The sequence below is a fragment of the Mus caroli genome, chromosome 11 (genome assembly GCF_900094665.2).
Source record: "Mus caroli chromosome 11, CAROLI_EIJ_v1.1, whole genome shotgun sequence".
Classification (NCBI taxonomy): domain Eukaryota; kingdom Metazoa; phylum Chordata; class Mammalia; order Rodentia; family Muridae; genus Mus; species Mus caroli.
This window is the reverse complement of record NC_034580.1, coordinates 28,629,280-28,653,440: the sequence shown is the minus strand read 5'-3', so window position 1 is coordinate 28,653,440 and position 24,161 is coordinate 28,629,280. Positions and strand designations below refer to the sequence as shown.

At 45.6% G+C, this 24,161-nt stretch overlaps 1 pseudogene across 1 annotated transcript; it reads left to right on the top strand.

Annotated features, from left to right (window-relative positions):
* Positions 1-19,220: 19,220 nt before the first annotated feature.
* On the top strand, positions 19,221-20,140 carry LOC110305557 (annotated as a pseudogene). Its single transcript, XR_002379169.2, has one exon. The product of XR_002379169.2 is annotated as a 40S ribosomal protein SA pseudogene (transcript).
* The last annotated feature ends 4,021 nt before the right edge of the window (positions 20,141-24,161 follow it).

Sequence of the window (24,161 nt, the reverse complement as noted above, 5' to 3'; positions counted from 1 at the left end):
GAGATCTTTGGCTCTGTGACACCATCAATACCGGATCCCCATTGCCCCCCCCCCCCCCGTGCTCCTGTTGATGCCCTGGGTCATGAAGATCCTGCAGCTTTGTATCAGCAGGACTGGCCCCTTCACACACTCCAACAATTCACAGATGATATAGATGTGGGGGATGGGCCAATTCGGAGCTCTGGACCTGTGCTGGGTGGAAACTGAGCTGGTCAGCCCACCTGCTCTCCCTCATCTGCACAGCAGGGTGAGCTCTCCAGCTCTGCTCTGGGTAGGCCACCACCCAAGCAGGTGTTGGGACTGGCTCACCTGCACCCACGCCTCCAGAGTCAGTTCCACTGTGCTGCCCAGTCAAGGTTTGGGACCCACTCTCCTAAGTGCTGCAGCCTATGAGGGACTGGGCCAGCCCTCCGGATCTCACACCCTTAGGGCTGGCTCCCTTGTGCCTTCTCCATCAGGGTCAGCTCTACTGTGTTGCCCAGGTGAAATACAGGGCTGGCTCTCAAGTGGTACAGGCTTCAATCTCCTGTGCCTTCATTAAGCACAACTAGGAGCCCTAGGGTGTGCTGATTCAAGGGCAATGGCTGAGGTTAGCATGTCCATAGGCTGAGTACCAAATGGAGATTCCACCTCCCCACCACCGTTTTCTTGCGCCTTGGGTCAAGACTTCATCTGTGACTATGCCTTGATAAATGCCATAGCCTACTGGAGTCACCTCTGTGCAACCTCAGAAACACTCGTTTGTAAGCTCAACTATGGGTTTTCCTCACAATGACTGCCCATTCTCTCAAGTTTGTGACAATCATGGACTCGTGTGACATTACCATCTCCTCCAGAAGCGTCTGTGTGAAACAGTGTGACACCAGGAGGAAGCCCAGATCCTTGGCAGACAGGCATGGGAGAAAGGATTAGCTCTTCTGCCCCTCCTTTTCCCTTTCCCTCCCCATCCCTTTTTCCTTTGGCAAATCTTTCCCACAGTAGCACAGAGCAGACAACAATTCATGCCATAAACTAGCATCACCGTCTTCAAACTGGCTGAGGCAGGGGACTTGGATGTCCACAGCTGGAATTCCCTCTGCCTTTGCCATCTCTTACTTCACCATCCATTCCTCCCAGGTGTCACCTGAAGCTCAGCAGTGACCAAGGAGTACAGAGATGAGACACAGATGTTCTAATATGAGACACCCATGGCTTGAGAACACCTTAGCATCTCTTCATGGCTTTAAAACATCTAGCCCAGTTTCCTTTCCCCAGAATGATCCCACTGCATCCGATCAGTTTCCCTGTGGGCAGCTCCATTCAGCATGCCATCTTGGGTATCTGAGTGCTGCATTTTCTTTCATACCTTCAGTTCTGATGGAAGGTTGGTCATGGGTAGATAATGTGAAATGCAAGTTTCTGGCAACATTTCAGTTGTCCTTTCATTTGTATAAGACCTGATAGGAATGTGGGATTTAGATGCTTCTCCCCTATCAAAGAAGGGATACCTGTTTACATCATTCATTCTTTTACTCATCCATTCATTCATTCATTATCATTCAGTTTTTCATTAATTCATGTGTGGGCTTTCTGAGTGCCTATTTTGTACCAGATCTTAGCCACTGAAAAAGAAACAAACATAGATGTGAATTAGTTCTTTTCCTCCAAGGTGTTGGTGAGCAGAACAAGGAATGTGAGAGCAGCCCAAAGAGAAGAGGCCCAAGCTTGGGATCCTGAAGTAGGCAAACGTCCGAGAGAGATGAGCTTCCCTAGCCAGAATCACTCATGTTCTTGCTGTGACTCTGACCCTCCTATGTCAGGCCTTTCTTTGCCAATGCTAGGTTTATGCACATGACTTCCAGCAGCCCACACATGGAAAAAGCATTAAACATTTATATCATCATAGGCCCTAAGATTAAGTCTATAAATGGCCCTTGTAGCTGTTTTCTCCTGTTCACTAGATGTCATAAAAATGGCTCAGTGCAAACGGGAGAGTGGGCATTCCCTTTAACAGTTGGGTGTTAATGGCCACATGATGGATGAAGCCAAGATGCATCTGAGTAGCCTCAGATACAATCTGGAAGTCCTACTCTGATTAACTGCATCTGCAGGAGAGCCAGCTGGTCACCAAGTGTGGAGTCTCATCCATACTTGGTGATGACCAGGTAGAGTTCTATTGGAAGTTGCAGGAATGCACATGAAATAAGTTCAAGGGCTACAGCCTTACCTGTTGCCATGGCACTGGGGAAAGGTTCTTAATCTGGCACCTCTCAGCTTTGACTTGACTCCTGCTTCCAGCTTCTGCAGCAGAGGTGACCTTGAGTATTTCAACCTCTTGGGACCTCTGATTTATAGATCACATGGTAGACCTGTGGCAGGCACTGCTATTTGCCCATCAAATAGCTTTGCTCCACACCAAACACAGCTTGCTTACCCACTTGCCGATGCAGCTGTCCTGGCACGTACCATATTTGCTCTAAGTTAGTGATTTGATCAGGAACTGACATGTAGACAGATTCTGACCATTTAAAATTCTGACCAGAAGTTCTGATTGGAGGTTTATGCAAAACATTATTTCCTTTATTTTCTGCTTTGAGCATTACAGTTACAGCTACAGCTTACAATGAGGAGGCAATGAGCTTTCAAACGAAACCACGCACACTAGGAATGATGAAATATCCAATGATGAAGCTGACTTGCTATGTCAAGGGGACACGTGTTCTAGGAGAAAAGTTTTTGCTAGTCTGTGAGTGTTCTGTTACTCCAACCAGAGGCTTCCCTGACCGGTGAGAGGGAATAATAAGCACTTTTCAGGGTTCCCAGGGCAGACCTGGGATATGTGTGTACTGTCTGGTCATGCTGCTGTTACCTGCTTCCATCTCCGCATTGTCTGTAGTGTGATCTGAGAGCTACGCAGGAGGAGAGCGGTGTACTGGTCGGAGGATAATGCTGGTCTCATAAATCCTCTGTGACATATTATACAAAACATAATTCAGAGCAGTTGACAATACCTGCTTGAGTTTGCCTCTTCAATTATACAGTCATGAGAAGCTCACACATATTAAACAGATATGTAGCACGAAGAGATTTCTTTGAGCAGAAGTTGTCCCAAGGTGGAAGGCAATGAAATTGCTTGTCTTCATTCATTTAAGCATCCATTCAAGTAGTTGGTCTAAGTCAATTAATCTGAGTTAACCCTCATACGAGTGACTGGTTTAGGGAGTGGTCATGTGACCTACCTCGGGCCAATGATATGGGTGGAATACAAGGTGGGAACTTTGGGGGAAGTTTCATTTCTCCTGGGAGGGAGTCACAAGAATTGTGAGTATTCTGTTTCCTCTCGATACTGTGATATTTGGCTGACACATCTGAAACCATGTGGTGCCATGTGCTACCAGGATGAGAATGAAAGCGGTGTGAGCCTTAAGGATGGCTGGCAGAGCTCATCTGTCCAATGAGTAGATCCTGGGCCTGCCCTGTACCACTCCTGGAGTGCCTATCAATTAAATATTTACTTAGGGCTTACCCAAGTGACTTGCTGAAACCATTTTGATACTTTGAGTTGAATTATAAGATTTTAGTTTTGAAACTTTGAGTTGACTTATAAGATTTTAGTTTATTCAAAGAAAGTCCTCTATACAGTTTTTGTGGACCAGGCTCGTGTGGGAAGAAAGGCAGGGCTTTGGGAAGGAAGGTGGTACTAAGTTGATTGCTACAAATTGGCTAAAAGGTACCTTTCAGCTGAAGCGGGACGGGACAGTTGATTTCTGTGTTGGTTGCTGTTGTTCACTTTACAAGACCAATTAGGCAAGACCAAGGCAAGCCTCTGGCATGTCCAAAAGGGAGCATCATGATTGGTGCACTCCACTCCATGGGGGTGGGATTCTGTACTGAATAAAAAGAAGAAAGCCGTCTAAGCCCAGCAGCCACCTCTCTGCTCCTAACAGTAGATTTAGTGTAACCCGCTGTCATGTGCGCTTGCTACTGTGAGTTTCTCTCCATGACAATCTGGGCCCCAAAGAAACCCCTCCTTAGGTTTCTTTGCCAGGTATTTTGTTGCAGCCACGAGGAAAGCAGCTAATGCAGAAGATTGTAAAACTAGCTATGTGGATTTATGGGAGTGATGTGGAAGAACTTGCAACATTTACACAGGAAAAGCCCTGAAATGCTGTGCTCAGGACTTAGTGGAAGACCAGAATTGTAAGCATCAGTGCTCCTGACCAGGCCAAGGCTACCTGACCTCACTGAATCTTCAAAATGAGTCTTTGACTAGGCACAGGTTGAAGGGGGTCAACAGCAAGACTGGGGCTGTAACAAGTGTATTCCAAGCAGTTTGACTTTTTATACCCTTATCAAAAACAGAATACAATTGCCAGGATCAATACTATGGCAGTTGCCAGGATACTGTGATACTTGCAAGCTCTACAGGGTACACAAGATTAATGTCTAAGGTTAATTGTCCAGCCAAGCTTCTATATGATTCATTGATTTCTAGGGGACACAGAGAATCACAAGGCAGCCTGCATGCTTCAGTGTCTGAGGGAGTGCCTCGGGGTCTCGGAAGCTAAAAGGCACAGAGTGCCCAAGAGCCATGGACTCCAATCTGAAAAAATCCACGATGCATTCAAGAAAGCCAGGCCAGGCCAACTTCATGACTTCTTGCACAGAATACCAACAGAAATGAGGGTAGGAAAAGCCTGGCTTATGAGGCAATGGGGGTGGGGAGGCAGGGAACCTATCAAGGCTTGGCAGAGAGACCATTTGTGTTATAACCTGGCAAAGAGAGTGGCTGTGGTGCTCGTGTGTCCAGAGAACTTGAACAAGACTGAACTAAATATCAATAGACAAAATGGTTTGGCAAAGGATAGCTCAAGACAGGATAACATTCAGGTGGCACCACGATTGCCTGTGCCTACTTCTATCTAGGTGTACAGTAAGAGAGAGAAAAAAGGGCTGTTTGCTGGGGGAAAGGAGGAAGTTTAAACTTATGGACAAAGCTGATACTGAGGAAGCATCTGTCGTCATCAACGAGATGAGCACCATTACAGACAAACGTTATGCTCCGCACTGGGACAATAGGAAAGGTACCCTGAAGAAGAGCCCACCTATCACGATCCTCTGAAAGTGCAAATTCTCTTGAAAGGAGAGAGCCTAGACCTAGAATGTTAGTTCAAAACAAACAAACCCGAATCAAACCAAAAACCCAAAAATCAAAAACTAAAAACCAAAAACCAGACCAACTAAGCAAACAAACAAGACGCAACAACAGCGAACCTCCTAGGGAGTTGTGTCTCCAGGGTCAGTCTGGGAAGCGCAGAGAGGCCAATGCAGCTGTGCTCCAAGGGGCCAGGCTACATCTCGTGCTGGCCGCAGAACTCGGCAGTGTCTTCCATGACCTAATAGTTTTGTGAGTATGCAAAATGCAAGATGGAGGGGCTAGGGAGGCTTGCGCCAAGGTTCCAGAAGGCTACTGAGGCCAAGCACTACAGGGAAGGGTCAGATCCTTTAAAAGGAGTTCCTGCGATGCTGCTGTGTGACACCGGGAAGGTGAAGCTTAACCTGCAAAGGAGGCCATGGGATGCTGGAGATCCCAGACCTTAGGGTGTCCACCAAGGAAGGCTGTAGGAATGAACTGGTCCAAGAGAAAGGCGATGTGTGCTATAGGCACAGGCTTTGGAGCCCAGATGACCCCATTCTGAGTCCAAGGTGCCTGCCTGATATGGATCTGCAGGATTTGTTGTGTGCCCTGCTGGGTTTCAGTCTTGCTTTGGTCTGATTTTCCCTTGCTGTGCCCTGATCCTCCTTTTTGGAATAGGAATGCTTACTGTGAACCATTGTATCTCGGAAATATGGAACTTAACTTTTTTTGGTGTGTATATGTGTTTGTGTGTGCCTTAGTTATAGATAGTTACTATTGCTATAATGAAACATTGTAACAAAAAAAGCAGGAGAGGAAAGGGTTTATTTGGCTTATATATTCCGAAGGTAGGCATTCACCTGGGTAGGAACCCACCCAGAGGCAGGAGCTCAGGCAGAGGCCATGGAGGGGTGCTGCTTACTGTCTTGCTCTCCGTGACTTGCTCAGCCTGCCTTCTTATAGAACCCAGGACCACCAGTCCACCTCCTACACCAAATACTAAATAAGAAAACGTTCTACAGGCTTACCTACAGCCAGATCTTCTGGGGGCTCTTCTTAATGGAGATTTGGTCCTCTCGAATGGCTATAGCTGTGTAAAGTTGGCATGGAACTAGTTGGCACAGCATGTGTGCCTGTTTTCATGCATTTGCTCGTGTGTGTGGAGGCCGGAGGTTGATGGCAAGTGTCTTCCTCGGTCAGTCTCCATCTTATATTTGAGGACAGGCTCTCTCACAGAACCCAGAATCACTGGTGGGGAGATTCTCTCACGGAATCCAAAATCACCGATTTGGGGAGGCTCTCAAGCCAGGGGAATCTCAGGGACTCTCCTGCTTTGATTCCTCAGTACACGAACTGTACTGACGCTGCAGTCAGTGTCTGGCTTTTTACATGGAGGCTATGGATCCCAAAATCACATCTCGGTGCTTACCTGGCAGTGCTTCACCAGCCGAGCCACCACCTGAACCCCTGAATTTTATTTCTTAATGTTAAAAGAGCTCACAGTTAAGAGAATGCCTGTGTCTCAGAAAAGACTCTACACTTGCACTTTAAAATTTTATACTGTGTGCATGAGTGTGTGTGCGCGTGCGCATGTGTGTGAGTGTGTATGTGCATGAGTGTGAGTCTGTGTGCGAGTGTGTGTGTATGTATGTGTGTGTGTGAGTGTGTATGAATGTGTGTGTGTGTATGTTCAAGCATTTGAATATGAACAGCACATGTGTGAAGGTCAGTATACAATTTGAAAAACCCAGTTTTCTGCTTCTACTTTGTTGATCCCAGAGTTGAACTTAGATCACCAGCATTGGTAGCAAGTACCTTACCCACCCACTGAGCTATTTCTTCAATCTCTCCAGCCCTTTGAGTAACACCTTTAACTTTATTTATTTAGTGTCTCTGTGTGAGTCTGTGTGCGCGCACCTGTGTGCTTGCGCGTGAGCTGCATACACATAAGTATGCAAGTGCATGTGTTTGCATGTGTGAACGTGGAGGCCAGAGAAAGATGTCAGATATCTTTTTTTATTGCTGTCTGCCTTATTGCCTTGAGACAAGGTTTCCCACTGAAGCAGGAGAGAGCCAGTGCTGTGGTCCAGGTGGAGGGCTGCCTGCTCCTGGGTTCACACCTGCTTGGGGGAAGCATTTCTCTGTGTGGTTCTGGTCTTCCCTGGTTGAAGGAAGTCCACTTCTATAAGGAAGAAACTGTCTTTGCTCATATCCACTTATAGAAATGCTAATTTCATTCACAAATAGCCCAGAGGGTGTCTGATCATCCATTTGGTGGTCAATGGCCCCTCCAGTTTGGTACCTAGCATCACTTAACCATCACACCTGCTCTACTGAGGACCGAAAACTTGACACACGCTCAGCTTAGATGCTCAAAGATGCCCTTGGCAGAGATCCAGGACTTACACTACCCTACCTATCAATCATCACTGCCCTACGAAGTTGCCATCCCATTTTACAGATGTGTAAACAGAGGCGAAAAGGAGACAAGAGAGTCACCAAACAACCTAAGTTGCTACTTGGTTCTGATAGTGTGGCACCCAGGCTTGCTTGACCTAACGTCTTGAGCTCTCGGTCAGGAAGGGCAGGGCAGAGGAAAGAGGAACCGATGGTTAACTAGCCGGAACATGAGGGAATGGTGACCAGGAGCTTTTTGTAAAAGAAGTGAGCTGAGAGAGGGCGGTATGTTTAGAAGTGACATTGGTTTAGTGCAGGAAAAAGACAAGCCGAGTCTCCACAGTGACCTGTTTGCTAGAGCTGCCGGATTCAGTAGAAAATCATACACGCTGGCCCTGGCATGGGACCGTGGAAGGTATTTCCTCCCCAGGCTCGGGTCAAGTTTCATTCATAGGTACTGTCTAAAATTAGACCCTCGCCTTTCATTCTACTCCAAGTTCCTTGCCTAGCGTAATATTTGGGAGAAACAGGCAACTCCATTAAAAGCACGCCTTCCTCCCTCAGCCACTGGTCTGCAAAGGACTGCGCCCTGTCTCTGCTGGCGGCAGGCACGGCTCATAAACTTGGGTCTAAATTCAAAGCATCCGCTCTGACTGGTGACCCTGAGCTTCCAGGTAAACCTGGGCTGCCTTCTGCAGCTCACACCACAGGCCCGGCCAGGTCACGGCAAGGGATCCACTTCACGCCTTTGGCCTGTGAGGGAAGAGTTAGGGCAACTCCCCAGAGGCAAGAGGGGCTGGCAGCTGTGGTCAGTACAGGTATATGCTTGGTGCAGTCCTGCTGTCTTCCCCTCTAGCCTCAGGGGCCCTCCCCTCCAGTTTGGCCTGGGTTTACTGTTGGTTGTTATTTTCCAAATGAACACAGCCTCAAAGGACTCAAGGAGAGGGTGATCTGTCCCATGCTTGGTGTGATGCTCTGATTTTTAATATTCCCTGGGCATAAGTGTCTGGAGTCTTTGGGCTAGTGTTACAGAATGTGGGCACAGGAAGATGCTAGCCTTCAGGAGCTATGGAAGGGATTTCTGTCTTCATCTTTTACCTTAGCTTCTCTCCTGGCAAAGATACTCATTCTTCTCTTGTGCTCCTGTTTTAGTGGTCCCAGTCCACTGTGGCCCATTTCTGGTGGTTTCAGGGCTTGCTGTTGGATCAGAGACGGGCTCTCCTTCCTGGATTCCAGGTCAGAAGTGTTTAAGAACCGCCCCAGGTGACTTAGCTTCTCTGGGGGCCTGCTTCAGAGTGCATAACCTCGTGTGGTGGTTTGGATGAGGAATGTCCATTTCATAGGCTAATGCGTTTGAACGCTTGGTCTCCAGTGGTGGCACTGTTTGGGGAGGCTCTGGAGGCTTTCGGAGGAGGAGTCTTGCTGGAAGAAGTATGCCAGTGGGTTGGGGGTGGGGACTTTGAGGATTTCTATTTTATGTTTATATATTTAATGATTTCTATCTTGAGCCTGCCACCATTTTCTGTCCTCCCTGTTTCTTATATGTGGACAGAAACGTGGTCTCACACTGGGGCTGCCGTTTCCCCTGACTGTTGATGTGCCTTTCCCACCACTGTGGACTCTGCAGCTCTGGAACTGTGAACCAAAACAAGCCCTTTCTCCCTTAAGTTGCCTGCTTTGGGATTTTCTCTCACAGCCACAGAAAACTTGCACACTCAGGATGGGAACTCTGCTGTGGCCCTGTGACAGGCATGAAGGAGAGAGAGCCACAGTAGAGACTTTAATAGCATACCACTGTTGCTGAATAAGCAGCCCTTGGAAGCACAGAGGAAGCTGTTGCCTCAGGCTTGGCAGCTGATGAAAGCCTTCCTGGAAGAGGTGACTTCCCAGGTCACTGGTAATAGGTTTTATTTGGGATCCAGGAACAAAAAGCAGAGGTTGTTCAAAGACTGACACATGGAAAAATCCTCAAAGCAAGACCTAGAGTAGTGGGGGTAGCCTGGCAGTCCCAGAAGCCTGGCACTGTTGCTTAGGCTGTACTATAACCTTGGCTAGACTTTGTCTCTCTTAGCCTCAGTTTCCACGTATGTAGACATTTGAGCCAGCTAGGCAGCAGATTGAGTGGCACCGAATCTGCCCCCTACCCCGGGTTCCTTGTCCCCTATAGTCTCAGCTCAGACATTCAAGGGACCCCAGAACGTTCCTCCCTGACCAGCCTTCAGAACGGATTCCCTTTTCAGCACTTAGCTTATCATTTACTTTCTACCCTAGAGTTTCCCATTGGCAGCTATAGTGTTTAATTTCTTGTTCATAGTCCTTGGTAGACCAGGCGGAACCGTCCCTGACAGCGAGGAGAAGGGACTATTCCCTGTGTACAGGATTCAGTTGGTGATTGCAGGATCAGTGGATGTAGGCCTGCAGACGTGCAGAAATGAAGTCCTGGCAGCCTCCTGTGGCTCATGATCTCCCTGATCTCAGTCCATTCCCTTACCACCATGATCTGAGACTTTGTAGAGAGCTGCTCTGGTCTTCCCCTTTGCTGTAGTTTGGCTTCCCAAGAGGGCGTTGGAGTGAGCATGTATGAATCCAGAGAGCGCTAGGCAAGGGGGTGGCCTGAGGGACAGGAAGTCAATATGAGGAGCGTTGGCAGTGTGGGCTGCTCTGCTCGGCCCTGGCCTCAAGACTAGGTCTAGGCCTGAGGGGACCTGAGGTGGGTATTAACTCCCCAGCTCTAGTGTCCAGGTCTGTTGGTAAGAAGCCCTCACAGATTGCGGGAACTACCAGGTGTCCCTCTCAGGGCCCACGTGCAGGGGAGGGGTGAGTACCAAGGGCATGTGGGAGGGGCTAAGCATCTGTTTGTCTGTGATGGGTCATTAATAAAGCTGAGCTTAGCAGTCTAGGCCCTCATTAGGTTCCTTAGCTTCTCTTTGTGTCTGGGTTCAGAGGCAGAGAACACAGCGGTTGCCCTTTGCTGGGTGCTGCCGCATTGTTCTGAGGGGAGACAGACTGAGAGACAGGACAGAGGCGTGGCCATGTTGCTTCTAGTTCCTGGCTTCTGAGCCTCATGTTGGAACTCCGTGGGAGCATGAAGGATGGATGGACGGCTCTCTGTTGGGGTTGATCTGTGCATTTCCATCCATCTGGGCTTGTTTTATGAAGTTATGAGCATTGTGGCTCAGTGCTCCTGTTTAGAGTGGAAACGTCCTCTGGGGGGGCTGTTCCCTTACTGACCATCTCTCATTTACATTTCTTTTTTAAAATTTATTATTTATTTATTATATGTAAGTACACTGTAGCTGTCGTCAGTCACCTCAGAAGAGAGCATCAGATCTCATTACAGATGGTTGTGAGCCACCATGTGGTTGCTGGGATTTGAACTCGGGACCTTTGGAAGACCAGTCAGTGCTCTTAACCACTGAGCCACTCTCCAGCCCCTTGTTTACATTTCTTTCACAGTCTGTTTTGTCAGATAGACCAGCGATTCTTGCTTTATGCTTCCATTTGTCTGAAGTACCTCTTTCCCAACATTTTACCCCAAGATTGAATTGGTATCTGATGCTAAGATCTCTTCCTCTCCCTCCCTTGACCCCTCTCGGATATGTTTGAAGGAGCACTGGGCAGGGAGATCAGACACTGTCCACCTTTTGTTTTGTTTTAGTTTTTGAGGTGCAGTCCCTCACTGGCCTAGAACTTGTCATATAGGTGGGCTGGCTAGACTGTGAGCCTGTCTCTGCCTCCCCGAGTCTGAGATGACAAGCCTCTGCCACCACCCTTTCCTTTCTTAAGGAGGGTTCTGGAAATAGCAGTCAAGTCCTTGGGCTTGTAAGACAGGCACTTTAACTGCTGAGCCATCTCACCAACCCAAGGTCTGGTTAATCCAATCTCCTGGCCTGTGGCTTTGAATTGGAGAATCATTAATATGCACATTCCACCATTGCCCCTTCCCTTTTCCTCAGGGAAGGGGAACCCCCTTAGGTACCATTTCACCCTGGGGCATCTGGTCCCAGCAGGTGTAGGCATATCCTCTTCCACAGGCCCAACCAGGAAGGCTAGGTAGGGAAAAGGGGATCCAGTGGCAGGGAACAGATACTGACACAGCCCCGGCTCTACTTTTTAGGGAACCCACATGAAGACTAAGCTGCACATTTGCTACAAATATGTAGAGGAGCCTAGATCCAACTCCTGTATGCTCCATGGTTGGTGGCCTAGGTTCTGTGAGCCCCCATGGTCCCAGGTTTGTTGACTCTGTAGGTCTTTTTGTTCTGTCTTTGACCCCTCTGACTTGCATACTTCTGTCCCCAACTCCTCCATAAGACTCTCCAGGCTACGCCTGATGTTTGGCTGTGAGTCTCTGCATCTGTCTCCATCTGCTGCTGGATGAAGCCTCTCAGGAGACAGTTGTGCTAGGCTCCTGTCTGCAAGCATAGCAGAGTATCATTGATAGTGTCAGGGGTTGGCTCTCTCCTATGAGATAGGTCTCAAGTTGGGACAGTCATTGGATGGCTGTTCACTCAGACTCAGCTCCATCTTTATCCCTGCACGTCTTGTATGTACTCACTTTTAAGTGGACGATAGTCATAAAGTGCAGGATAACCAAGCTACAATCCACAGACCCAAAGAAACTGGGTAATAAGGAGGTCCCACGGGAGGATGAGCAAACCGTGCTCAGAACGGGAAACTAAAGACTCAGCTGAGGTGGATGGAGAGAGGGACTTGGGTATGAGAGGTGGTGAGGAGGGGAATGAAGATGGTGGTCAGGTGTGGGGAGAAGGGGTGTGAGAGAGGCCTGGGAGTGAGAACGGAAACAGGGGGTATCTGTGGTGACTAGCTAGAGGCCTAGGGTGGGAGAGGCTAGGGGGAGTTGGGGGGGGGTGAACTTTGCTTAGATTCTCAGAGTGGGGCTTAGAGACTGAAGTGGCCATCTCCTGTAGCCAGGCAGGATTTCCAGAGAAGAGGGGAAGACATCAATCTACCCACAAAACCTTCAACCCAAAATTTGTGTTGTTGTTGTTCTTTTTTAATATTCTTGGTTTTTAAATTCCTCTTTTGTTTGATTATTAATTAATTAATTAATTAATTAACTAAGGTTTTTTCAAGACAGGGTTTCTCCATGTATTTGTGGTTGTGGTGAAACTTGTTCTGTTGATCAAGCTGGCCTGGAACTCAGAGATCCTCCTGCCTCTGCCTCCCGCGTGCTGGGATTAGAGGTGTGATTCATGACGCCTGGCTTAATTTATTTATTTTTATATGTATATGCCTGAGTATATGCATATGTATCACATACATGCCTGCCTGTGCCTGTGGAGGTCAGAAGAAGGGGTTGGATCTCCTAGAACTGGAGTTACAGGTGGTGGTGGTTCAACATGTGGATACTGGAAACCCAAGTCTCAGCATGGTTATCCCAGCAACAAGTACTCTTAATTGCTGAGCCATCTCTCCAGCATCCGTAACTACTGTTTTAACAAGTCTTTCCTAGAGCCTCATGAGTGTATCTACCTTCTGCAGTACTGGCTTGACAATCAGCGATTCCTTTAACATGTCTACATTGTAGAAACATTTTTCTTTCCGTTACAATAAGTAGTTTTGTTCAGTATAGTATTCTCTCTCTCTCTCTCTCAATTAAATATTTTCTTTATTTACATTTCAAATGTTATCCCCTGTCCTGGTTTCCCCTCCGAAAACCCCCTATCCCCTCCCCCCTCCCTCTGCTCACCAATCTACCCACTCCCGCTTCCTGGCCCTGGCATTCCCCCACACTGGGGCATAGAACCTTCACAGGACCAAGGGCCTTGCCTCCCATTGATGACCGACTAGGCCATCCTCTGCTACACATGCAGCTGGAGCCATGAGTCACACCATGTGTCTCTTTGGTTGGTGGTTTAGTCCTTGGGAGCTCTGGAGGTACTGGTTGGTTCATACTGTTGTTCCTCCTATGGGACTGCAACCCCTTCAGCTCCTTGGGTCCTTTCTCTAGTTCCTTCATTGGGGACCCTGTGCTCAGTCCAACGGTTGTCAGACACTGGTAGAGCCCCTTGGGAGACAACTGTATCAGGCTCCTGCCAGCAAGCACTTGTTTGTATCCACAATAGTGTCTGGGTTTGGTGACTCTATGTGGGATGGATCCCCATATGGGGCAGTTCATGGATGGTCTTTCCTTCAGTCTCTGCTCTGAACTTTGTCTCTGTAACTCCTCTCATTCGGATTATGTTTCCCCTTCTAAGGAGGGCCGAAGTATCCACACTTTGTTCTTCTTTCTTCTTGAGCTTCATGTGGTCTGTGAATTGTATCTTGGGTATTCCGAACTTCTGGGCTAATATCCACTTATTAAAAAATGGGGTACAGAGATAAAAAAGAATTCTCAACTGAGGAATACCGAATGGCAGAGAAGCACCTAAAGAAATGTTCAGAATCCTTAGTCATTAGGGAAATGAAAATAAAAACAACCCTGAGATTCCACCTCACACCAGTCAGAATGGCTAAGATCAAAAACTCTGGTGGCAGCAGAAGCTGGTGAGGATGTGGAGAAAGAGGAACACCCCTTCATTGCTGGTGGGATTGCAAGTTGGTACAATCACTCTGGAAATCAGTTTGGTGGTTCCTCAGAAAATTGGACACAGTACCTCCTGAGGACCCAGCAATACCACTCCTGGGCATATACCCAGAAGATGTTCCAACTGGTAATAAGGACACATGCTCCACTATGTTCATAGCAGCCTTATTTATAATAGCCAGAAGCTGGAAAGAACCCAGATGCCCCTCAACAGAGGAATGGATACAGATAATGTGGTACATTTACACAATGGAGTACTACTCAGCTATTAAAAACAATGAATTTATGAAATTCTTAGGCAAATGGTTGTATCTGGAGGATATCATCCTGAGTGAGGTAACCCAATCACAAAAGAACACACATGATATGCACTCACTGTTCAGTGGATATTAGCCCAGAAGCTCAGAATACCCAAGGTACAACTCAGTATAGTATTCTCTGCTGGTGATTTTTTGTCTTTCAGAACTTGAAGCACACCCTCCCAAGGCCTCCTGGCTTATGATTATTTTGTTGAGAAATCAGCTGTTATTCTAGCAGGTCCACCTTTATCTGCAGCTTGCTTCTGCTTGCACCATTCAGCAGACGTTCCCAGTGTTTTAGCGGTGTGGTGATGTGGGGAGGTTCTTTTCTGGTCTTGTTTGTTTCATATTCTGAATTTCTCCTATACCTGCATGACCATCTTTCCCCCAGATCTAGGACACTTTCTGCTAAGATTTTATTGAAATTGTTTTCTAGGCACTTATTGTGAAATTCTTTTGTGCTCATGATTTACTGATTGTTTTAAAAGATAAAATTATTTTATTGTAATGGATTCACAAATAGAAACATTACTCAGATTAAGGGAGCCACTGAAATCCTCTGCCAGTCCCAAACTCTATATCTCAATGAACTTTTATACAGTTAGAATGGCCATTCTTCTCTAAGGGTTTTGCACCACCTCTATCCGTTATATTTTTAATGCATTTTTCTGTAGTGGGCTGGTCTGATGCTACTTGTATTCAAAAGCAAGCCAAGACCCGGTTGCTTCAAGAAAAGCAGATCTTCATGCCCATCAGTTTTTGCTGTATAAACCTTGCCCCTCAAGTGATCGGTTAATAAAGATGCTACAGCCTGTAGCTGGGCAGAAGATAGGTAGGCGGGGCTTTGGTTCCCAGGCTTGGGGTTTGAGGCTAGGACCATGAGGAGGCGGAGAGGAGGAAGAAGAAAGAAGTCACTATGGGGTAGGTGGATCATGACCACATGGCCATGAGGGCCAGCCTGTGGGAACAGGAGCAGCCCAAGTAGAATATTACAAATATTCTGAGTTACTGACAGAGTAGTAGACAAAATGTCTTAGAGGGTTGATATCTGGCTAGCTCTAGTGCTTTAAGACTTATTATAATTATAAAGGTTTTGTATCTTTTGCTTGGGAACTAAATGATCAAAGGTGGGGTAGAAACCATCGAATAATACGTACTGCAACACTTAACCATTACCAAAAAAGAAAAAAAAAAGACAGGTAAAAGAGAAAAACAACCAGCTTTATGTTCTCTTTACTGACTCCCGTACCCTTTTGCCTGCATTCCATCTTCCTTGTAACCCAATGTTACCCTTCCTTGGTCTCCTTTCTGCATGTTATGCCATATTTACCCTTACAGTCATTTACACAGATACATGTATGCACTGTGGGCTAGGATGTGCATATGGGGGAGTAAGTACATTTATTCTTTCTGAGTTAGGGTAAACGTGTTTAATATTATATATTATAAGTCCATTTATTTTCCTGAAAATATGGCAATTTTATTTTTCTTTAGAGCTGAATAGTATTTCATTTTATAGACATACATTTTTATTATCCATCTATTGATGGACATTTTCTTGCTATTATAAATAGAGCAGCAATAAACATGGTTGTCCAGCTATCTGTGTGATGGCTGGGTTATGGGAGTTCTCCGGGTACATGCCCAGGAGTAAACTAACACGGTCATATAGTGGTAATTCTTTGAAGAATCTCCAAACTGATTTCCACAATGTGTAACTTTAATTTTTTTTAAATCCTATTTTTAATGATGGCTCTTAAACGCTTTAACCTTCCTCGTAGCCCATCACCCAGCAGAGGTAGTGGGAAAGAAAGGATACAGGGGAAGTGGACCTGTTTAGAAAGGTTCTTTGGAGCAACTCCTGTCTATGCTGTCTGGAAACCAGCAGTTCAGTTCACAGGTTAGCAGTGGCAGCTCGATCCGTTTGTGAACACTTTACAGATACACCAGCAGGGTTAGCGAGTAGTAACACAACCTAGCAGAAACAGCCAGGCCTCAGCCTCAGCTGGAGTCAGCAAGAGGGACCCAGAGGAACACTAGGAGATGTTCTTAGCTGTGCCTCACTCAGGGAAGTGAAGACCAGAGAAGACGCGAGATCGACAAGCATTGCACAGCTAGCTGTACCAGCAAGCCAAGCTCTCTGTCACTCTGTGGAGTCCTATTTATACCCTCCAAACATCACGTGTCCTCCACTTGCCCTGCTCCAGCATGCCTCAGCACATGCATCCAATCAGCCCGAGTCTTTAGGGCAACAAACTGTAGCACATCACCATCTTTTTGGTGTGTTTCTCTTTATCCACAAATGCAGACAAATGCAGCTCAACTATGCAATGTAAGGCAGACCAATACATGTGTGTCGTTAGCAAAGAATCCTTCATCACATGTCCTTTCATCTGCTTGCCTAAGCAGAACATCCTCTCTCCTGTGTCTGCTTCAGTGAAGTGTTCCTTCATGAGTCTGCCTTAGCCTTTCACCTGTGTCCACTATAACGAAATGTTCTTTCAAGTGTTTGCTCCATCATTGTATACACTAGCAAGATTTTGCTGACAGGACCCTGATATAGCTGTCTCTAGTGAGACTACGCCGGGGCCTGGCAAACACATAAGTGGATGCTCACAGCCAGCTAGTGGATGGATCACAGGGCCCCCAATGGAGGAGCTAGAGAAAGTACCCAAGGAGCTAAAGGGGTCTGCAACCCTATAGGTAGAACAACATTATGAACTAACCAGTACCCTGGAGCTCTTGACTCTAGCTGCATATGTATCAAAAGATGGCCTAGTCGGCCATCACTGGAAAGAGAGGCCCATTGGACTTGCAAACTTTATATGCCCCAGTACTGGGGAACGCCAGGGCCAAAAAGTGGGAGTGGGTGGGTAGGGGAGTTGGGGGGAGGGTATGGGGGACTTTTGGGATAGCATTGGAAATGTAAATGAGGAAAATACCTAATTAAAAAAAAAGAACTAAAAGAAAAGGCAAAAAAATTATATGCTTTAGTTAAAGTGAGTTTCTCTTCTGCTGGAATCCTTTGTGGGACTCAGTTTTACTAAAAAAATAAAATAAAAAAAATTACTTGAAATATCAAATAAATGTATGACTCTTAAAGCAGAACTTTGACTAGCAATCCGCATCATGCAGTAGGTTGTAGGAACTAGGGATTAATAGACTACATTATATGGAGCAAAATTTTTGATAATAAATGTAACCATCTAGTATGTTCTCTGAAGAACTAGACCACTAGTTTAACTTTTTAGATACTATGTCTCTACTGAAGCTTGAAACAAATGTGTTGGCTATTATGTTTGAATTTTGTATGCCACACAATGAAGGAAACGTAACCCTGTGTCCAACTGAATATTCTGCAATAGTTGTCTGGAAAACAAACTTTTAGAAATGTAAAAAAAAAAAAAAAAGTGTTTGCCCCAGCAAAACACTATCCAACCGACTTCCCAAAGAACCCTTCCATTTCCACAATGGCTGCGTTAATTTGCATCCCCGGCAACAGTGAGTAAGAGTTCCTCTTCTCCCTCACGCTCTCCAACACTTATCATTCGATTTCTTGCCACAACACTTCTGGGGAACCTCAAAGCAGTTTTGACTTGCATTTCCCTGATGACTAAGGACGTTGGACATCTTTAAAAACAGTTACTGTCCACTCATGCCTCCTTGGTTTGGAACTGTCTATTTAGACTCATTAGCCCACTAGAAAGTAAGCTGATCAAAACATGGAGTGCAAGCCAGGAAGCAGCACTCCTCCATGGCCCCTGCTTCTATTCCCGCCTCCTGGATCCTGCCTTAAGCTCCTTCCCTGGCTTCCCTCAGTGAGCTATAAGCTATAAGCTGTGAAATGAAATAAGTCTTTTTTTTTTCCCTTGGTAGTTATTCTGCAAGTCTTTGTAATTCTGTTATTAGGTTCTTGCTTGCAACGTGGCTGCTAAAGATTGTTCTCCCATGCTGAGGATCGTCACACAAAGTTCACACTCTAAATTCCTAACTATGGTCTGAAGCCTGTCTTCCCAAGGCTGCTCTCCCGTGTGACATATCTTAGCTGAAGGTCAGGTCCAGTCTCTAACAGAAGTCTCTTGGTCTGAGGGTCAGAATCCTGGGAGAGACCCTCCAGCTACAGGGCAGATGAAGGTGGAGTTTCTCCAGATGTGCAGAGCAAATCATTGCTCTTAGTCTCTGCTTAGATGGGTGCCATGGGATTCTAGGACTGTGTCTGGTTATCTGAAGTGAGTGATGTCACTGGCTTTGGTTATTAGGTAGAGCCTTGGGTATTGTGGGGATCCTGACTAAGCTAGTTTTATATGTTTAAAAGGCATTTTTCACTATGCACATTACAGCCCCTGTTCTTGTGGGGCTGAGAGGACCCACCCGGGGTTTTTTGCTTTTCTAACAGTAAGGGAAAGCCTGACTATGAAGCAGTCCCAGACAGCTGAAGGAGGTGTTTCCCTCCCAGCCACTCAGGATGAGCAGTTTCCTTGGCTCTTAGAATGATGGCCTCTTAGGGCCTTTTGTTCTTCTATTTGAATGTCAAGGCCCAAGGGCAGAGACCTAATTGGCAGCTGTCTCCTGCATCTTCCCTACCCAGTCCTCCCTAGGAGGATAAAGGAAAGCCATTTGTTTCTCACAGAGGGAAGGGGAAATGCCAGCACAGGAACGTGGGAGTGACATGTTCTCCTTCCCACTAGCTTGACGATGGGTGTGCGAGGCTGTACTTTGGAGTGCTGAAGAATGTTCTGGAATCACAAAGAGAAGCTTGCTCAACCTTGTAAATATGGTTAAAAAAAAAGGCACTTTCCGCACTACCCGGGGATGGGTCCATACTGCGTTGTTCTTGATTCCCATCGTAACTTACACAATGTCTGGAGCCCTTGATGCCCTTGATGAAGGAGGAGGGTGTCATCAAATTCCTTGCTGCGGGAACCCACTTAGGTGGCACCAACCTTGACTTTCAGATGGAGCAGTACATCTACAAAAGTAAAAGTGACGGTATCTACATCATAAACCTGAAGAGGACCTGGGAGAAGCTGCTGCTCGCAGCTCGAGCTATTGTTGCCATCGAGAATCCTGCTAACGTCAGCGTCATCTCCTCCAGGAACACAGGCCAGCGAGCTGTGCTGAAGTTTGCTGCTGCCACGGGAGCCACTCCGATCGCTGGCCGCTTCACACCTGGGACCTTCACTAACCAGATCCAAGCAGCCTTCAGGCAGCCACGGCTTCTAGTGGTGACCGATCCCAGGGCTGACCACCAGCCCCTCACAGAGGCCTCTTATGTCAACCTGCCCACCACTGCTCTGTGTAACACAGATTCTCCCCTGCGCTATGTGGACATTGCCATCCCATGCAACAACAAGGGAGCTCACTCAGTGGGTCTGACTCGGTGGATGCTGGCCAGGGAAGTACTCTGCATGCGAGGTACTATCTCCCGTGAGCACCCATGGGAGGTTATGCCTGATCTTTACTTCTACAGAGACCCAGAGGGGATTGAGAAGGAGGAGCAGCCTGCTGCCGAGAAGGCTGTGACCAAGGAGGAATTCCTGGGTGAATGGACCGCACCAGCTCCTGAGTTCACTGCTGCTCAGCCTGAGGTAGCCGACTGGTCTGAGGGTATGCAGGTTCCCTCTGTGCCCATCCAGCAGTTCCCCACGGAAGACTGGAGTGCACAGCCAGCCACTGAGGATTGGTCAGCAGCTCCTACAGCGCAGGCCACGGAGTGGGTTGGAGCCACCACTGAGTGGTCCTGAGCTGCTCTGCAGACGCCTGAGCAAAGGGAAAAAGATGGAAGGAAAATAAAGTTGCTAAAAGCTGAAAAAAAAAAAAGGCAACATGCCGAATTATACATGATGGAAAATCAAATCATATGGTATATGAGTTATATTTAATTTATGTATTTTAAGTAGCTGAGTTCACTCGTGTCTTATCTCGAGCTCTCGGTTGACCTGGGACCGGGCCTCTCACTGCTGTCTGTTCTTCAGGGAGCCTGGGCCTGTTCTCCTCCTGAGGAGCCTCCAGGGTTGGGTTGGAGTGAAGAGCCCTGAGCGCTTCCTGTCAGTCACAGTCCGGAGGAGCAGGGATGACCCCCATGCAGGCCACCCAGTGGAGCAGCAGCCACAGAGAAAGCATTTTTTTTCTGACGCAGGGAGGGAAAAGGTACAGGATTCTCTGGTGAAGCCAGGATACCTGGAGCTCGGCTGCAGCAGCTGAACAAGACCACGGAAGTCGTTTCAAACGAACAGACACAAGTCCATGATTGGGGTTTTGCTAGAATGATATTTACTTTATTTCCTAAAAATGTCTTATCAGATTTCTGGAGGCTTAGATTTTTCAAAAGCTTCTTTAATAAGGGTTCTCAAATGCTTCAACCTCCCTTCTAGCCCACTGGCCAAAGGTAGAGGGGAAAAGATGGTAAATAGGAGGACAAAGGGATGTGGACTTGTTTAGAAGTAATTCTTTGAGGTTTCCAATCTCCATTTGTCAGGAGACCAGCAGTCCTTTCTCTGGTCTTGCCATCACATGAGTCTGCATCACATGACACAACCAGAAATTTCCACTTCATTTCCCCCTTTTGTTTACAAATTGTTTTTCTCCTAACATTAACAATCTACACACAATAAAGAATTATAAAACCATAAGCTGGAACTTTACGTCACATTTTAAATAAACAGCTTATGTACAACACAGTCTAACAAAACAACCTTAAATTCCTATCAGAATATAATAATCCAAACAGAACAATCTACCACCCCAGATGAGACCAACCATAACATCAAATAACCAAAACCATCCATCCCAGCTTAAGGGATAGGGTGAGCTTATAATTGCTTCTTGCTGAATTGGGGTGAAGCACTCTTGTTTGGGGTTCAAGAAAAAAATGGTTTACCTGAAAAAAGCTATCTGTAGTATTTGCTGCAGTCTCTGTGTGCTGTAGTATTTGCTGCAGTCTCTGTGTGTCTGTCCAGTCTTTGTGTGATCAGTCAGTGAGGCTAGCCCTTTTGAAGTTGATTTGCGTGCATATTTTGGAGACATCGGCAACTGAGACAGTCTGTAGAGGGAATCGCCTGGGCTTATCTGTTTTGAGGAGACATTCATGTCTAAGCTGATAAGAGGTTTTCCCTGGTCAGATCTAACCGTTATAAATTTTGTTGCTAATTATACTTTTTTCATTTCCGTAGATGTGTAAGCATAACCATGCCCCCATCTTAAGCCTATTGCAGGATTCCTGTTAACACAGCCTTATACTTCTTCAGGTTTTGTTTTGTTTTGTTTTTGATGACCCAGTGTCTCTCAGCTGCTGTTGTTCCTTTTTTCATCAACATTAAGAAAATTAGAGTTAAACAAAACACTATTAAGTCTTTCCCTGGGGTTTTACTCTACCTTTCTGTTTAATAAGCATTTCTTTTAAGGTACATTTGGCTCTTTCTATAACGGCTTGTCCATGGGATAGTATGGATACTAGTAACATGCTTTATACTGTAATATGAAAAGAAATGTTTTATCTTATTGTATATATATATATATAATATATATATATATATATATATAAGCATTATCAGTTTTAACTTGGGTAGGTATCCCCATAGTGGGCATTCTTTTCATTAAGTGTATAATTACACAATCAGCCTTCAGAACTGAAAGCAGTTGCCCATTGAAACCCTGAGTACGTGTCAATGCTATTGTGTATATATATGTAAATATATATATATACACTTTGTCTATATAAATATATATATATATACACTTTGTCTCTCTCTCTCTCTCTATATATATATATATATACTTTGTCTTCCCAATTCTGTAAAATAGAAAACATCTTTCTGACAGACCTCATTTCTTTTGGTGTCCCTATCGTAACAGCAAGTAACAGAATTTGGTTGCATATAAAACACAGGACATTTTAAAAATTATTTCTTTGGCTTATTACCAAGTCATAGAAAATTTCTTCTTTAAACTTTTTCTATTAGTATGATGTTTTTCATTAAACTTTGAGGCTTCTAACACATTTCCTGTTAGTAACTGGTCAATTTTGTCATTTCCTTGAACTAAAGGATCTGGCAAACCTGTATGAGACTGAGTATGTTGCTGTGATAAAACACTCCACAAAGAGCAGCTGATGGAAGAAGAGGTTTGTTTGGCTTGTAATTCCAGATTACATCACAGTATGGGAGAAATCAAGGCAGGAACGTCAAGCAATCACATCACATCCACAGTCAAGAGCACACAAGCTTACTGCTCAGCTTTGACAGAGTCTGGGACCTAAAACCAGGAAATGGCGCTGTGTGCACTCAGGGCGAGTCTCTCCACTTCAGTTAACCTCCTTAAGAATGTCAAATATTTGGTTATAGCAATAGAAGATGGAGCAAGTTGGCTGAGGAAATGGGAGAGTTTGTTCCACAAACAGGAAGACACAAGATTTTCAGCACCCATGTAAAAGCCAGGAACCTTAATGCTGGGGGTATATGTGCAGCTGGGAACCCTAATGCTGGGGGTATATGTGTGGCTGGGAACCCTAATGCTGGAGGTATATGTGCGGCTGGGTGGGCAGAGACAGGCAGATCCCATGACTCACCAGCCAGCCCTCTAGCTGAAGTGCTGAGCTCTAGGGTCACTGAGAGAGCCTGGATCAAATGCTTAAGTAGACAATGATAGAGGAAGAGATCCTGATGTCACCTTCCAGTCTGTATGCAAACGGAAAAGTACACTTATAAATACAAGTTCATGTGTGCACATGTAGAGTAAGTTTCTGACAGTGCCACTTCTTACCAACTTGTCACTTCAAGGCCTCTCCTGGCTTATGTTCTCCTTGGCTTGTAAATAAATATAAGCAAACAAAGATGTGTTTTCAGTGGGAGAGACAATTTGTGTCTGGTGGTTCAGCTCGTGCATTGTTATGGGTAATGCAGAGCATGTTTAATTGTTAAAGTTTTTATTGTTTTTTTTAAAGTCTAGTCTTTTAGACTTTCAGTATTTTTTACTGCTTTATAAGAGAATATTATATATAACCCATAGGTATATATAATATAAAGCTATATTATATATTAATATATAAAGTTATATAAGATATAATATAAATAGAAAATTATTTTATTTAGAGACATATTATGAACTACAACACATACAGAAAAGTGTCTTTTCTCTTTCCTCTTTCCTCCTAGATGTAAATATTCAAATCAGCCCTGAGTGACATGAAGTGGATATGTTACTTAGAATTGCATGGAGTTTATGGGTTAATTTTAAGAGAAATTATGATATTGAGATTCCTCACTAAGAAAATGATCTTTGTCAAGACTAAACCATGAAGATCCATGATAGAAACAACTCATCCATAGAGAACAGCAACACTGAAGCCGAGATAAACTCTCCACACAAGCAAAAGTCCAGAACCTGATGGGGTTGATGCCAAATCTCACCAAACCTTTAAGGAAGAGCTAACAATAACACCCCTCAAGCCATTTTACAAGGTAGAAAAGAGAGGGCACATTTTCAAACTCATTCCATGAGGCCAGTGTTCTCGATGAAATACTTGCAGGCTGGATTTAAGAACACATTAAGGGGGTATATTATGATCACGTGAGTTTCATCACAGGGATGTTGCCTCAATACATGCATCAGTGAAAGTGACGTAATGCTGAAATATTCCAAAGACAAAAACTACATTGTCATCTAAGTAGACACAGAAGAGACCTTAGACACAGTTCAGCATCCCTTTCTATTAAGTCCAGAAAGAACTAGGCATAGAAGGAAAGACCCTAGTGCAATAAAGGCTACAAATGTCAATCTTGAGGCAACATTGTATTCAATA